Below are 15409 nucleotides of genomic sequence, written 5' to 3'. Positions count from 1 at the left end.
GGTGCACCAAAGAAAAGGTACAAGGACTGCCTAAAGAAATCTCTTGGTGCCTGCCACATTGACCACCGCCAGTGGGCTGATAACGCCTCAAACCGTGCATCTTGGCGCCTCACAGTTTGGCGGGCAGCAACCTCCTTTGAAGAAGACCGCAGAGCCCACCTCACTGACAAAAGGCAAAGGAGGAAAAACCCAACACCCAACCCCAACCAACCAATTTTCCCCTGCAACCGCTGCAATCGTGTCTGCCTGTCCCGCATCGGACTTGTCAGCCACAAACGAGCCTGCAGCTGACGTGGACTTTTTACCCCCTCCATAAATCTTCGTCCGCGAAGCCAAGCCAAAGATAAGACTCACCCCTCACTCCACTTTCTCTGCCTCTACCCACCCCATCCTATACACGCCCCTCTACTGCCTCTACCCTCAACCTGTTCCTCCCTCTATCCATCTCTCACCCTCTAATCACCCCTCCCATAATCGCCTTGCCCCTCCCCTTTTACCTCTTTCCTATCCACCCCTTCTTCTGCTCATCCCTCCCTCTAACTGCCCCTCGCACCACCATAACTTCCCCTGCCCATTACTCCTCACCTACACCCTCTGCCCACCCCTGCTTACCCACCCACTCAGGCCCAGTGTGCTGCCGATCAGCCTTTGCGGACAGCCACCATCTCTTTCTTCACGTGCAGGGCCGAACCAGCTGTCCCTGGGGTCCGCGCGGGTGCAAGCGCTGAAGGCCGTGGCGACTGGGAGAAGTGCGCTCGCGCTGTGGAAGGGCCGTCCGGTGCCAGTCGCGTGGGGCTTGCGCTGCCCGGGGGCCATGCGCAGCCTGCCATGCTCGTCACGCCGACAGGAAATCACAGGTGCTCGCCCATCCGCCGCACCGCTCGACAGGTGGGAGAAGTGACTGGTTGTGCGGGGAGCCTTCCAACTGGCTTGCCAGCTGATGATATCGTCAGACTTCTCGTGTTACAATTTCTCGTGTTACAATGGGGAAGGATGTGCAATGAAGGGGGAGGATGGTGGGGGTGACATTACAAAAAAACAGCATCGGCTCTCGCTGCAGGGCGGGCCACCTCTAATACATTTTTGAAATGATCTTGCGGGCCAAATATAATTATATCGTGGGCCAAATTTGGCCCGCGGGCCAGAGTTTGAAATGTGTGGCATAGATAGATGTCTGAAATTCCCAGGCATGTGGCCTGATGCTTTGGTCCTGGGACATTTTCTGTGCGATATTTGCCCTGTGGTAAATCCATGATTCCCTATCAAAATGTCAAAATATCTTTTGATTTGGAAGATGATTTATTGCAAGCTCCCCTGACACTTCAGACATCACAACTCTGCCCATCTTAACAATGTTACCACCTCAACAGTGGGCTTGCTTTCACAGAAGTGAAGGAGGCCGATGGGTAACTGTTAGAAGTATATAAAATTATTAGAAGATTATAGAGTAGATAGTCAGATTCCTTCTTCCATGGTGAAGATAAAAATAAGAGGGCATAGGTTAAAGGTGAGAGGTGTGATAGTACAGATCTTTCACCAATGTATATAGTGTATATAATTACAGTATCTAGACTGTGCTTACAGTGATTGGCTGAGAGCTTAGCCACGCCTCCATGCCCACTGTCTGGGCCTTAAAGGGTTGTGTCCCTAGCCAGGTCGGATCATTCCGGACTGGTCGGCCACCTGTGAAGAGCTCCTGTCTTTTGCTAATAAAAGCCTTGGTTTGGATCAACAAGTCTTTGATTCTTTCGACGAGCTCTACAAGAGGTAAGAATTTTAAAGGGGATCTGAGGGAGGGGTAGGTTTCTTTTTTTTACACAGAGTGGCTAATATCTGTAACATTGCTGGTGTTGGTGGTGGAGTGAGATTTAATCATTACATTTAAGAGGCATTTAGACAGGCAATTGAATAGACCAAGCATTGAAGGATGCCAAGCTAAAATGGAAAATGGCATTAGATGGGCAAAAACATGTTTCAGCTATTCAACCACTCTATGTAAAAAAAAAGTTTCCCTTCAGATGTGCTTAAAAATTCCTTTCTACATTCACATCCAAGTGCTCATTGTATACCAAAAGCAACAATGGACCCAGCACTGAACCCTGCAGTGCAGGGTTCTAATCAGATTCTTTCTTTTTAAAATATTTTGTTGAGTTTAACATAACAATCCATATACAAGATATTATTAAAGCAAGAAAAAATAATAACATAAACATAACAAAATTAAAGTAAATGCACAACATGACAAATTTTAAATTCCATCCCTTGTTATTAAATGATTGTCTATTAAAGTGATTATACATAATATATCAGTTGAATTCTATAATAACAAATCGCATTATACCTTAATAAAATCTTAAAAAAAGGGATATTATCCAGGATAATCATAATTAAACCCCATAAATCTATTTATCTATAAGAAATAAAACTCTCAAACTAATACTAATCTAACCCCTCCCCTCTAATCAATCTTACAAGAAAAATACAAAGATGGATGAAGTCGTGACCTCCAGAAGACAGACCCATACCACCTAAAACTGCCAATTACGATAGTATTCTATAAATGGCCTCCTACATTTTCAAACGGAATCTTTTTTATCTTTAATATTATACCTAATTTTCTCTAAGCTTAAATATAACATTACATCCTGTAGCCACTGTGCATGAGTTGGTGAGAATTCATCTTCCCATTTCATTAAAACTGCTCCTCTGGCTATCAACGTGCTAAAAGCTAAAACTTCCTCTTGGGATGCCATATAAGTAAAGCCCATCTTCAGAAAACTATTAGGAATAGGGGAATGTCACTTCCAAACTTTCAATTTTACTACTGGCCGATCAATACACACAGTTTAATTTTATTATTAAAATTTGATAAATTGGCAAGTCACCCTTCTTGGGCAGAAATGGAACTGAACTTTTCTAAGAAATCATCTATATTGGCAATTTTAGGTTCTAGTTTACCCTATTCATTTTCTAAATTGACACCTATTCCGATAATGAGAATAAGATTGAGAATATGGGGTCAATTGTGGATAGTTTTTGGTTGTAATAATTTTTATCTGGCTAGTTCTCTTATAGAAAAACATTCATTCCCACCTTCAGTATTAATTGAAGACTAAGGAATGGTACAGATTTGGTATTAAAAATTTTAAATATTTATTTATTTGGAATAGATTTTTTGATCTACAATTTGTTTACAGTGGACTGATATCATGTATTTATAGTGATTTATTGGATTTAAGATTAGCCCTAATGGCTCAGATTAAAAATGATTGGGAACATGATTTTAATAGAACTTTTAAGATGAAGATTGGTATTCCACTCTTAGTTTGACCAATGAATCTTCATTTTGTGCAGGACACTGTTTATTACAATTCAAGGTGATACACAGAACATGTCTAAACATAAATTATTCCATTTCTATATGGATGTTGATCCATTTCGTGAAAAGTGTAAAATATTTGAAGCCTCACTGATTCATATGTTTTGGGAGTCTCTTAAATTAGGAAGATATTGGCAGAAAATGTTAGGGCCAGGTCGATTATTCATTGGAAATAGGCTTAATGGAGAGTTTGAGATGATGTGATAAAGAGGCAGCAATGTTTAGGGTTGGGGAGAAGATCAAGAGATGAGAATAAAGCAGTGGGTTTTTGAGCTGGAAGGGCTTACAGAGGAAAATGAAAAAAAACTGATGACAGTTTTAAAACGAAGCCATTGTTTAACCAGGAATGTAGAAAGATCAGCAAACACAGGGCTGACGAGTGAATAGAATAAGTGTAGGTTAGGAGATTAGCAGCAGAATTGTACTTTCACTCAAATACACAGTTGGCCAGGAATCGATTGGAAGAGACAAATCTAGAAGTAACAAAGAAATTAATAAGCATTTCTTCAGTGATAATCTTGGGTCCAAGAAGGTTTTAGTGGTATTAAGGGAGTTGAATCTGGCTGATTTGTGAATAAGTTGTTTGTGACACAAGCAGGATTGATTTCAACAATCCAGCCAAGATCAATAGCAAGATGGTCCAGTATCAGGACAATTGCTATTGTGGAGATGTTTGGGGAGTGGAGATTCTAACATGCACCAAAGACAATGTGTTGGAATTTGCTGTCAACATTGGTAGTCTGCGCTGGAAGTGCCACTAGGCCTAGGGTTCTTCCACAGCTCTGTATGAACTGAACTTGCTAGCTGCTCTTCATCTTGACTGCACCAATATTGGGGTGGAGTGTGAGCTTCCATTGATGAAAACTACTCACTGGACCTTGGCTAAGATTTGAAAGTATCTCTATTTAGATGTTTTAATAGAACCTAAATACATTTGCCATGAAAAATTAAGTAACTTATGTTTTTACAATACCTTACTTAAGTATAAGACTGAAGTTTGTTTTGCAGTCAATAAAGTACTTATGAAATATACCCATGAGGGTATAAAAACTGACCCCAACTGACCTCACAGAAGACTCATGTAAAACCATCTATTGCTTCTTCATCTGCTATTCATATGCACAAATGTTATTATGTACCCCTAGGATATCACAATATGTTAGATATATTGCTCTTGAAAGCCAAGATGCCCAAATCCCTCATGATAAAAGATTTACAAAGCTGCCTACTGTTTTGGACACACATCTTCTTGGATTTCTGCTTCTTGTTCTATTTGTTTGCAGGAAGTTGTATATAAATGGTGCCCACAAATGCCATTACAAAGTTGTTCATTGAAGATGCCATACAGTGGTGTCACTAGCATTGGTGTCACCCAGTGTGGTAACTCATGGTGTCAACCCCCTGTAATGGAGGATTTAGACCATGCTTTTACTTATACAAGTTTAAGTATCAGTAACCTACTTGGAGAATAATGTATGAAGCCGACATAATCTAAATTCCACGATAGGGCCCAGAGATGCAGAATCAGCAGACATAATCTAATTTACACCATGAGGCCCAGAGATGCAGTTGTCTTTTGTTGGTCATTAGACAATCTAATTTACACCATGAGGCCCAGAGATGCAGTTGTCTTTTGTTGGTGGCAGATTGTCAGGAGACCTTGAAGATAAGTAAATTCAGGGTGATGGGCTATGAGTAAACAATTTTTGGGTAATATAAGACATGGTCCCCTGCTGAAGTTTCAGACTCTCCGAGGGGTGGAAACGTCTCTCAGCAAGAAGAAGAACTTCTAGAGTCCAACCAACGTCCCGGTCGGGGGAGGTGGAGAAGCTGCTACTGGCTACTACAAGTGTGCGGTCATTGCCTCGCTTCAGCAGTTGGGACCAGTCCAGGCGTTTATAAGTATAATTGGCAAGGGCTTGCATATTGTAGTTTGAAATCAGCTTTAGATTTAGTAATAAAGATTTGTATAAACTGAAGTGCTCTCGGCGTGTGTCTCTGTTTTCTTTCGGTAGCTCAAACACTGTGACCAATCTAAAACGAACAAAGTGAGAGGTACAAATTTATATATAGTTGTAAAAATATAGAATAAGATGTGATAAATATAGTTGTAAATTGCTTAAATGTAATATTTCTAAGAACAAAATTGTTTTGTAAAATCTTTCTACATTGAATTACAACATTATTAGTTACTGAGTGAAAGCCTTTTTTTTCCCTTTTCATTTAATTACTACTTAATTCTCAAAAAAGTTATTGCTATAGGTTAACAAACACTAATTACCACAATATTGTCGCTAAAACACCTGATAATTTGACAGAAGCAGCTATAAAAACACCAGCAGCAATGAAAACAACAGCACATGCTTGTAACACTTCAGACAAAACCACGTGATTTGAAATGTCACTGTAATTGGGTAATAATGATAGCTCTGACTGGAGCACATTAGAAGGTTCAAAAAGTAAATTAGCATAGAGTTTTAGCCTTGTAGGTAAGCTGGGCTTATGAAAAATGTATTTGTGGTTATATCTAACTACAGGGATATTTTATAAAAAATAATAAATTTCTGCTAAAACACTGTACAAAAATTATATAGACAGTAATTTTGGCGTCACCGCTTCTGATGGTGTCACCCAGTATGATTTGCACCCCCCCCGCACCCCCCTAGTGATGCCAGTGTGGCCATATAAGCCCAGCTTACCTACAAGGCTAAAACTCTATGCTAATTTTCGTTTTGAACCTTCTAATGCGCTCCAGTCAGAGCTGTCATTATTATCCAATTACAGTGACATTTCAAATCACGTGGTTTTGTCTGAAGGGCTACAAGCATGTGCTGTTGTTTTCATTGCTGCTGGTGTTTTTATAGCTGCTTCTGTCAAATGATCTGGTGTTTTAGCTACAATATTGTCCTTACAACCACACTATGGATGTGGAAGAAATGGAAATGTTGTGGAAGGAGCTGTCAGATGCCTCACCAGGATCACACAAGTTATTTCTCATTTTCCTTATTCATTCTCTCTCTTCTCACCCTATCTCCCTGACACACATTTGGGCAATTTAGTAAACGCCTCTTCAACTTGATTGTGTAAATATTCAAGATGCCACTGATAGGTTGTGTCTGGAAATAGCTATCCCTGTTGTAGTTTGAAAGTCTGGATTGAAAACTCTTTAATCAGTGAATGTTCCTTTCAGAAAATACAGTCTTTGTATGTTCAAGAATAAATATCTTGGAATCTCCTGAGGTATAAATGTATACTTCCTGTGATCTTTCTTCCTACTCCAGAACCTGCCCACAGGGCTATCCATGATTTCTCTCAAACAAAAAAATATTTTTTGCCTAGGAAAAGAAGAATGCAGAGTCAGGGAGAGGTGTAGGTTTGTGTAGATTTATGAAGCTTTCAGCTCTTATTATGTTTGGGTACTGAGCATTGGGACCACTCTTCCAGGCTTTCACATGCTTTTTGGATTTATGCATGTATCCCACACCCACCCCAGCACTTGCCACAATTTGCATAGAAAACACTAGTTTGACAAATTCAAAATCTAGCAACATAAATAATTATAAGCCAAATTATGACATGTAATGCATCTCATTGACTTGAGGGACATTAGTGCCTCATTCCAGGGGGACATTTACTGCAACTGATGGTTAGGTGAACAATAGTTTCCTGACTGATGTGTCATTGGCTATGAAATCACCAAAGATCATAGGGTAGAAGAAGGGCCATGAAATGCACAAGAAATGATGAGTGGTCACCTCAAGAGAAATCTGCATGGTGACGATCAGTTTGCTTTGCGATAGGAATAAATGTAACAATACTAATGCAATGCCATGGAAGAACGCTTCAGAAAACAGGTAATGGGAAATAATAATGTGGTCAATAATGCGGCAGACCACAGGGTAATCAAAGTGGAATATTGCACTAATCACACAGAATGTTATTGATGACTTTGGTCAAAATAATTTGTGGGCAGGATGGGAATCTGAATCTTCCTTCACAACCAAGTCCAGAAATTCCTCCCATTTATTTTACTACCTGAATCAGTATTCTCACTGAGCATGACTTGACCACCAAAGGCCCTTAATATCCCACTCAGTCTAGATTTTGTCAATTTCACTCGAAGTCCCGACAATCAGAAATTTCTCATTAACTGTATCCTTAATGTAAATGCACCTTTCATCCACAAAGCTCTTGATATCAGAGCAGAAGTTGTGATTTTAATCCTTAAAATAACCAGTGTCAATAATATTTCCTACTTATACTGTAGCAGCCAGTGCACGGAGATGTGGACCAGCCCACAAAATGGCCGACGAACGTGGTGACCACGCGGCCCTGGGGGTGACACCAGTTATCATCCCAGGTGACTTCCCACACGACGGGAAGATGGGGAACTGTGGCGGGAATGCTGGGCCAATCCCAGGCCGGCACTCTAATAACCCAGGGCCCTGACGTCACCACCTGGAGCCCATATAAGTGCGACAACCAGTTCAATAAACCAGTCTTGACTTCAAGCCTTTGGCATGTGTATTGTTCTTCTCCACACTTGCAAAGCGCGAATACTACAATACCATTACCACCCCAAAAGTCCTTAGCAATCCCAGTACTGTCATCATTAATAATTCTCCTCAATGTTAAAAGAACTTGAATAGTCTTACATCTCAGGAAGAAGAGTTATTGTCAGCAATCCTCTTCGGCCTCATGTTCCTTCCTATTTTCACTGAGATCTGCAAAGATTCTTTTAACCCCAAAAACTGCTGTCATTATTAATTCCATCATCAACTTTATGAATAGTCATGAAACTCCTCACACCCTTCAAGAACCAGCAACATCCTCTCCACTCTGCTATCAGAAGGAATGATCCAGCATCAATCTTATTAGAACCTGAATGTAGTCATTACACAATCATTAAATCTCACCATTCTTGGACATCCTTTCCACTTCACATCATTTGCCACATCAATGATCTGTCCCAGGCTAATTGAATCACTGGTTAATTTTTAATTTAATTTAGACATACAGCATGGTTAACAGGCCATTTCAGCCCATGGTCTATGTCTCTCAATTTACACCCTATTATCCCCGGTACGTTTTGTATGGTGGGAGCCCCTGGGGAAAACCCACGCAGACACAGGGAGAATATACCAACTCCTTCCAGACAGCGCGGGATTCAAACACTGGTCCCGATTGCTGGCACTGTAAAGGGGTTGTGCTACTCGCTTCGCCAACTGTGCCACCCCACCAATTAATCAGAAAGATTACCAGCTGCCTCTGAGCTCTGATGCAGTCCTAATAACTCTCAACCTTCTTTCATCGCCAACTTTTGTAATTATTCCTATCCTGTTATTTCGTGCTGTAATTAACTGTTTAAGCACAATGGTCTCTTCCTTGCCTCCTTGATCCTAATATTTGATCACTATTCTTGTTTAGTGGCAGTCAGCTTTAATGTATCTCCCGCATCAACTGTAAGAGCATTGGCTGACCTCCCATCCCATTATCACTAATATTAGCAATCTCTCATAACCTCATCACTTTCAGTGCAAGATCTCATTACCATACTCATGTGATTCTTCCCCATTGCACGTCACTGTCGGTGTTCCTTCAAAGCCCTGCTATAAATATCAGTGTTGTTTTCCAACCACACCATGACACCTGCAATGACATCCTGCATTTATTTAGCACCTGTAGCATAATGTAAAATTGTAAATATTTGACACTAATACTGAAACAAAAGCAGGGACCAAATTTCAAAAGCTCGGTCATAGATAGGTTTAACAGCCCTTTTAAAAAGTGGAGGATGGTGGTAGGGAAAGGGAGAGTGGGGGATGGTGGGTGGGAGGGAGAGAGAGTGTGTATGTGAGAGATAGAGAGAGACATTTAGAGACAGAGGCACAGAGAGAGACAAATAGGAGAGGGGAGAGAAAGGGGGAGAGAGGGAACAGGAGTGAGAGCCAGGAGGTGAGGGAGGGAGAGAAGGAGAGGAAGGAAGAGGAGAGTGAGGGGGAGATGGGGAGAGAGTGGGGGAGAGTGGAGGAGAGATGGAGAATAGTAGGGGGGGAGGAGAGAATGGGAGAGATGGGGAGAGATAGGTGTATGGAAGAAAAAGGAAGGATAGAGAAAGAGGTAGAGAGAAGGTATAGAGAATGAGGAAGGGGAAAGAGGGAGAGGGGAGAGTGAGTGGTGAGAGGGAGAGGGGGTGAAAGGGAGAGAGGAGAGAGAGGGAAAGGAGGAGAGAGTGGTTGAGGGAGAGAGGAACAGAGAGAGAAAAGAGAGGGAGTGGGAGATGGAGGGAGAAAGGTGGAGAGAGGGGTGGTTGAGAGAGGTGTAAGAGAGTGAGAGAGGGAGGGGATGAGAGAGAGGGTAGATATTGGGCAATGGAGGAACAGAGGGATACTAGTAGAAAGGAAGAGAGTAAGAAAAATGGAGAAAGGGGAGTGGGAGAAATTGAGGGATTGAGAAAGGGAGAGAAGGAGAGAGGAAGAGTGCAAGCGAGGGAGAGTGGAAGATCAGGAGGGATGGAGACTGGGTGGGAGGAAGAGAGGGGATGAGAAAGAGAGGAGGTGAGAGAGAGGGTGTGAGAGAGAGGGGAAAGGGAGAGAGAAAGGTGTGAGAGAGGAGAGAAAGAAGGTTGACAGAAGGAGTGAGAGAATGGGGGGTTGAGAGGGCAAGGGTTGAGAGGGAGAGGAGTTGAAAAGGAGAGGGAGGGAGAGACGGAGAGTGGGAAAGTGGGGAGAACATAAACCAGGAGAGGAAACCATGATCAGGGGGCTAGGAAAGCATCTAGAGTGGTTAACAGTTTGGCTGAAAACGTATCAAGTGGACTGGGAGTGATGGACAACATGAAAAATTGTACAGGCCAAAGCTAGAAATGGAACAGAATCAAGGCAAGCACCGAATTTCAGGAAGAGGAGTGTGATCCAGTGGAAAGGAGGTAGAGGGGAAAACAGGTAGCTGAGGCTTGGTCTTGATGAGAAATTGTACAGGACAAAGCAAAAGAAACTATTGTAAGTGACAATGTAGCTTAAATAGAAGCAAATAATGTTAATACAGCCAAATCTGGCAACTTTTGGTTTAAAGCAGTTTATCATATGACAGAACAGTGGCTTGGCTACCAGCTGCTGCCTCACAACACCAAGGTTAATGGTTGACTCCTGACCACCAGTGCTGACGATGTGGAGATTACATGTTCTCCCCGTGAGTGCATGGTTCCTTCACCCTCGAACCTGTGCTCCAGTTTCCGCCCTCATCTCAAAGGTACAGAGGCTGCGTATGTGAATTTTCCCCAGTGTATTGGTGAGCGGTAGAATTTGGGGGTGGGAACAACAGAAGGGAATGTGGGAAGAATAGATTAAAGAAAAAATACTGGGAGAATGGGATTGGTTTGTGAGCTAGCATGGGCTCTTTGTTTGTCATATAGAAGAATTTGATAATGGGCATCAAGGAGTCAGAACAAATTCACGAGGGCATTACCTGGATTAGAGAGTTTGAATTTTAAGGAGAGATTGGATTGGTTAGGTCTGTTTTCCCTGAAGTGAAGGAGACAGAGAGGTGACATGATAGAGGTATAGAAAATAATGAGAGGTATATATAGAGTCAATAGTCAATATCTGTTTCCCATGGTGGATGGTGCTAAAACAAGAAGACAGGTTTAAGGTGAAAGAAAGAAGGTTTAATGGATATTTGAGGTATAATTGTTTTCACACAGAGTTGTTGGTGTCTGGAATAAGTTGCCAGAGATGTTGGCAGAAGATAGAACAGTAGAACATTCAAGAGGTATCTTGAGAAATAGTTGAATAGGATTATATAGATGGGTATTTTGTTCATGAATTTCCAAACTCGTACCGAAACAGTTATCAAAATTATCAGTGTCAACGTCAACGTAATCAGGATTGACAACAATTTACAATTATCCATGTTATACAAAAATATAGTAGGATTTGTGAGCATTTTGTTCAAGGAGCAGAAAAGAAAAGAAGCATGGTCGGAAGAGAAAAGAGAAAATCGATGAAGATTGCAATAAGAAATCATGAAAGATTGCCTTTATCAGCGATGGTTACAACAGGAGCTGAAAGATTTAATGACAAGCCAATACTGGGGATAAGACTATGATGAGGGGTGGATGAGTTTGTACAGTGAGTGTGAAGGGACTTCAGGAGAAAGAATGGCAATGAACTCAGAGGTGTGAGATTAAGATGAAGGTTGAGCTGTTTGGTGTAAGAGATAAGGAAGTAAAGCAGAAAGAAATCTCGTTCAGAAACCTGCTGTAATATATTTGAAGCAGTGATTAACAACACAAGGTGTAAAATTCTCTTGCATAGTACCTGTTTTCTAGGTGTTATTTTGACTCACCATGTGTTGATCTCACCTCTAAAGTGATTTGGACAGCATGTTGCCCAGAAGTGTCAGATTCAGTGTCAGTTTTTCCCTCATCTTCACTTGCTTGTTGTTGACCTACTGACTGGCCTGTCTTCTTAGATTTCTAAAAGGAAAGTAAACAGGAAATGGCAGACACGTTAAATCAATGTTTAGGTTAGTGTTTACTGCATATATTTTCAAGATAACAGATGGGGTGATTTCAAATAACATGGAGGACCTTGCAAAAATCTCAATCACAAGGAATAAAGTATTAAAGAAACTCGTGGGACTAAATGTGGACTAATCTCCAGAACCCGGTCTTGCACATAGTTTTGAAGGAAGTGACTACAAGATAGTGGATTCACTGATTGAAATAATACCAGGTAAATTCTAGAAGGGCGCAATAGATTAGAAAACAGACAATGTGACTTTCTTGTTCAAAGAGGAAGGAACACAAAAGGCAGGGAAATCTGGATCAGTTAGTTAAAACATCTTAAGTTAGCAAGACGCTCAAGACAATGATCAAAGAGGAAATAACTAATCATTTAGGAAAGCTGAACATAATCATACTGAGTCAACATGGTTTCATGAAAGTAAATCTTGTTGAATAAATTTGTTCAAATTCTTTGAGGATGCAATAGTAGAGTTGGTAAATAGCAATCTGTAGATGTGACGTATCTAGATTTCCGAAAGATATTTGACAAAGTGCTACTTAAGAGGCTAATGAACAAACTGAGAGTCCTGGGTATTGAAGGAATTGTGTTAGCACGGATTGAAAACTGGTGTAATATAGAAGTCAGGAAGGCTAGAATAAATGGTTCTTTTTCAGGCCATAGGGATGTAACTGGCAAAGTACCCCAGGGATTGTTTTTTCGTTCTCAGTCGTTTAGTTTGCATTAGTGAAAATAAATGTGTTTTCTCTCTTTCCCAGTTCTGACAGAGAATTTGGACCTGAAATATTATCTCTGAGTCAACCTGAAATGAGACCAAGATCTGAGACCCCAATGATTTCAATGGAGGTTCTAATTCTGCTGATTGAGGGACAAAGTGGAAAAATTCTTAATTATTTTATATGTTAATGTTTTAAATTATTTTTAAGTGCTTTATATGCTTCAATTTTTATTTTTAAAATTGTTTATTTCAATCTTATTTTGTTCTGTTTCTGAATGTCAGAGACATTTAAAGTATTTGTTAAAAGTTCCTGGCAGTTTTGAGAGAAGATAAAGCTTTGACCATCATTTTAACTTATGACCCAACACCCATTAGCCATCTGGATCTTGTTATCCTCAATTCAGGTAGTGAACTCCAGATGCTGATTAGATATCAGGTCATGGACTGCAAAATTTATGTATACGCCGGTGCATAGGGTTCCAGGTGGGTGGCCTAATCCACCAAGATCTGGCCTATTGTCCAAATGTGCAATTTAGAAGTAAGATATAGAGGACAAGTATACAATGAACACATACTGAACAAAGCCTATAACTGGCAATACATAATGAACAAAACTCAATAACAAAATTGAACATCTGTGTCAATATGGAATACATACACAGACCACAAAATATGTAACTAAAATGCACCATTCAGAATTTTTAATATAATCACACTTTTACCAACATAAGAACAAATTTATTGACTGAAAGGTGCTCCTGAATGCCCCGAAGGCTCAAAACATAATAGTTATGATTTCATTTTTCAATATATGATACAGCCGAGAGGAGTGGGCTGCTGTCAACAGAACTATGATGAACCTTTTAAGTTGTGCAACACCACACATGGATAAACAATGGAAGACGATAGGAAATCCATGCAAATCAGTTGATCTGTTCTGGATGGCATTGTATTCTGTGAATGCTGGTAGATCTATGCTTAATATACAAAAGTGCTGGAGAAACTCAGCAAGTCCCTCAGCATCCATAGAAGGCAAAGATATAGAATCAACGTTTCAGGCCTGAGTGAACATTTGTCAAGATAGCATCTGCAGACTTTCTTGTATATTTTTACTTCCTATTTCCTTTGGAAATCTGTTATGTTTCTCCAGCACTTTTGTGCATTCACTACAATCATAGTGCTTGCAGTTTTTTTTTGTTTTACCTATATCTTTGCTTCATTGGACAATGATAATATTCCGCCATATTCCTGAATTAAGTCTTGTAGATACTGGGTTGCAGTCAAGGGTCAGAATGCAAGTTATTCAGAAACAGTAACTTTGCTATCATGGCCAAATCATGAAAACATGAACAAATAGACCCTCGGCTGCCCTTAGGAGTGAGAAAAGATAATTGATTAAACAGTTTGGGGAAGCTGAAATGGGCAACTTCCCTGTGCTGTACAATGCAATGAACATAACAAGTGGTACAATTTCCAACATATTCAGTGTTCATATATTAAAAAAAAGACAAATCTACTCCTTTCGCTAATTTAAAATGATTCTACAACATTATTTTAATATTCTAGATAAATACAAAAGGAACAGTCTCACATCACAAAACAGGTACAAAACAAAATGTTCCTTGAATCCTTTTACAAGAATGTTGTCCGGATTTCAGGAACTGAGTTTCAGGGAAAAGTTCAACAGGTTAGGACTTTATTCCCTGGAGAGTAGAAGAATGAGGGAGATTTGATAGAGGTATTTAAAATTACAAGGGGATACACAGACATAAATAGATAGGCTTTTTTTTCACTGAGGGTAGGTGAGATACAAACCGGAGGATATGGGTTAAGGGTGAAAGGGGAAATGTTTAAGGGGAACTTCCTCACATACTGGGAATGTGGCATGAGCTGTCATCTGAAGTGGTGAATGTGGGCTCAATTTTAACATTTAAGAAAAATTTGGACAAGTACATGGATGGGAGGGGTATGGAGGGCTGTGGATGGTGCAGGTTGGTGGAACTAGGCAGAATAATAGTTTGGGACAGACAGACTTTTCTGTGCTGAAATGTTCTCTTGTTCTAAAATCCAATTCAGTGCACAAGGTACAAAACATGCAGGGAGCAACAGCTCTTCAAAGAGAAAGCTACTTGTGATTCAAACTAACATGTCCTTGCCAAGTGTTAGACATGGCAAAAAAAAAACATCTTGTATTTCTGATGACATTCAGAAAATGAATGACTTTTCTTTTGCAGGATAACATATCATCGAAGTCTCTTGATATATCCAGTAATCCATTCCTGGGCAGTTATTAATAACTGTGCCCTACTGAAACTCTGAAATATGGGGTCTGTATGATTGACACTGTGGTCCGTACAGAAGAAATTATTGTTGATACACTCAGCAGCCCCTTGAGAAACTGGCCCTCAGCTCCATTCAGCAGCAAATTTTAATAATCTGTCCAAAAAAAAACCCATGAAGATCGTGCTTGTGTTTTGTGCAATCCTGTATACGAACATGCAAGTATATGCCCACACTGCGTGTGTGTGTGTGTGTGTGTGTGTGTGTCTACATTTTGTGTATGTCTTCGTATCTGCATGAGGCATCCACAGGAATCAAACCGTGTAGACGTTTGCTCTTGTGCTTTGTGTTTATCGCTGGGTTGCCAACCCGTCATTCTTTCCTTCCGCCGAAATCCACTGCCTTTTCATAATCTCAGTCTCAGAAATGCCATGGATTGGTACAGACTCTTGCGAATTGTGTCTATTTATGGGCTGGGTTGTGGCTTTCGGGTTGGAAGTGCACCCT

Source organism: Narcine bancroftii, chromosome 1 (genome assembly GCF_036971445.1).
Source record: "Narcine bancroftii isolate sNarBan1 chromosome 1, sNarBan1.hap1, whole genome shotgun sequence".
Taxonomy (NCBI): Eukaryota; Metazoa; Chordata; class Chondrichthyes; order Torpediniformes; family Narcinidae; genus Narcine; species Narcine bancroftii.
This window is presented reverse-complemented; position numbering follows the sequence as displayed.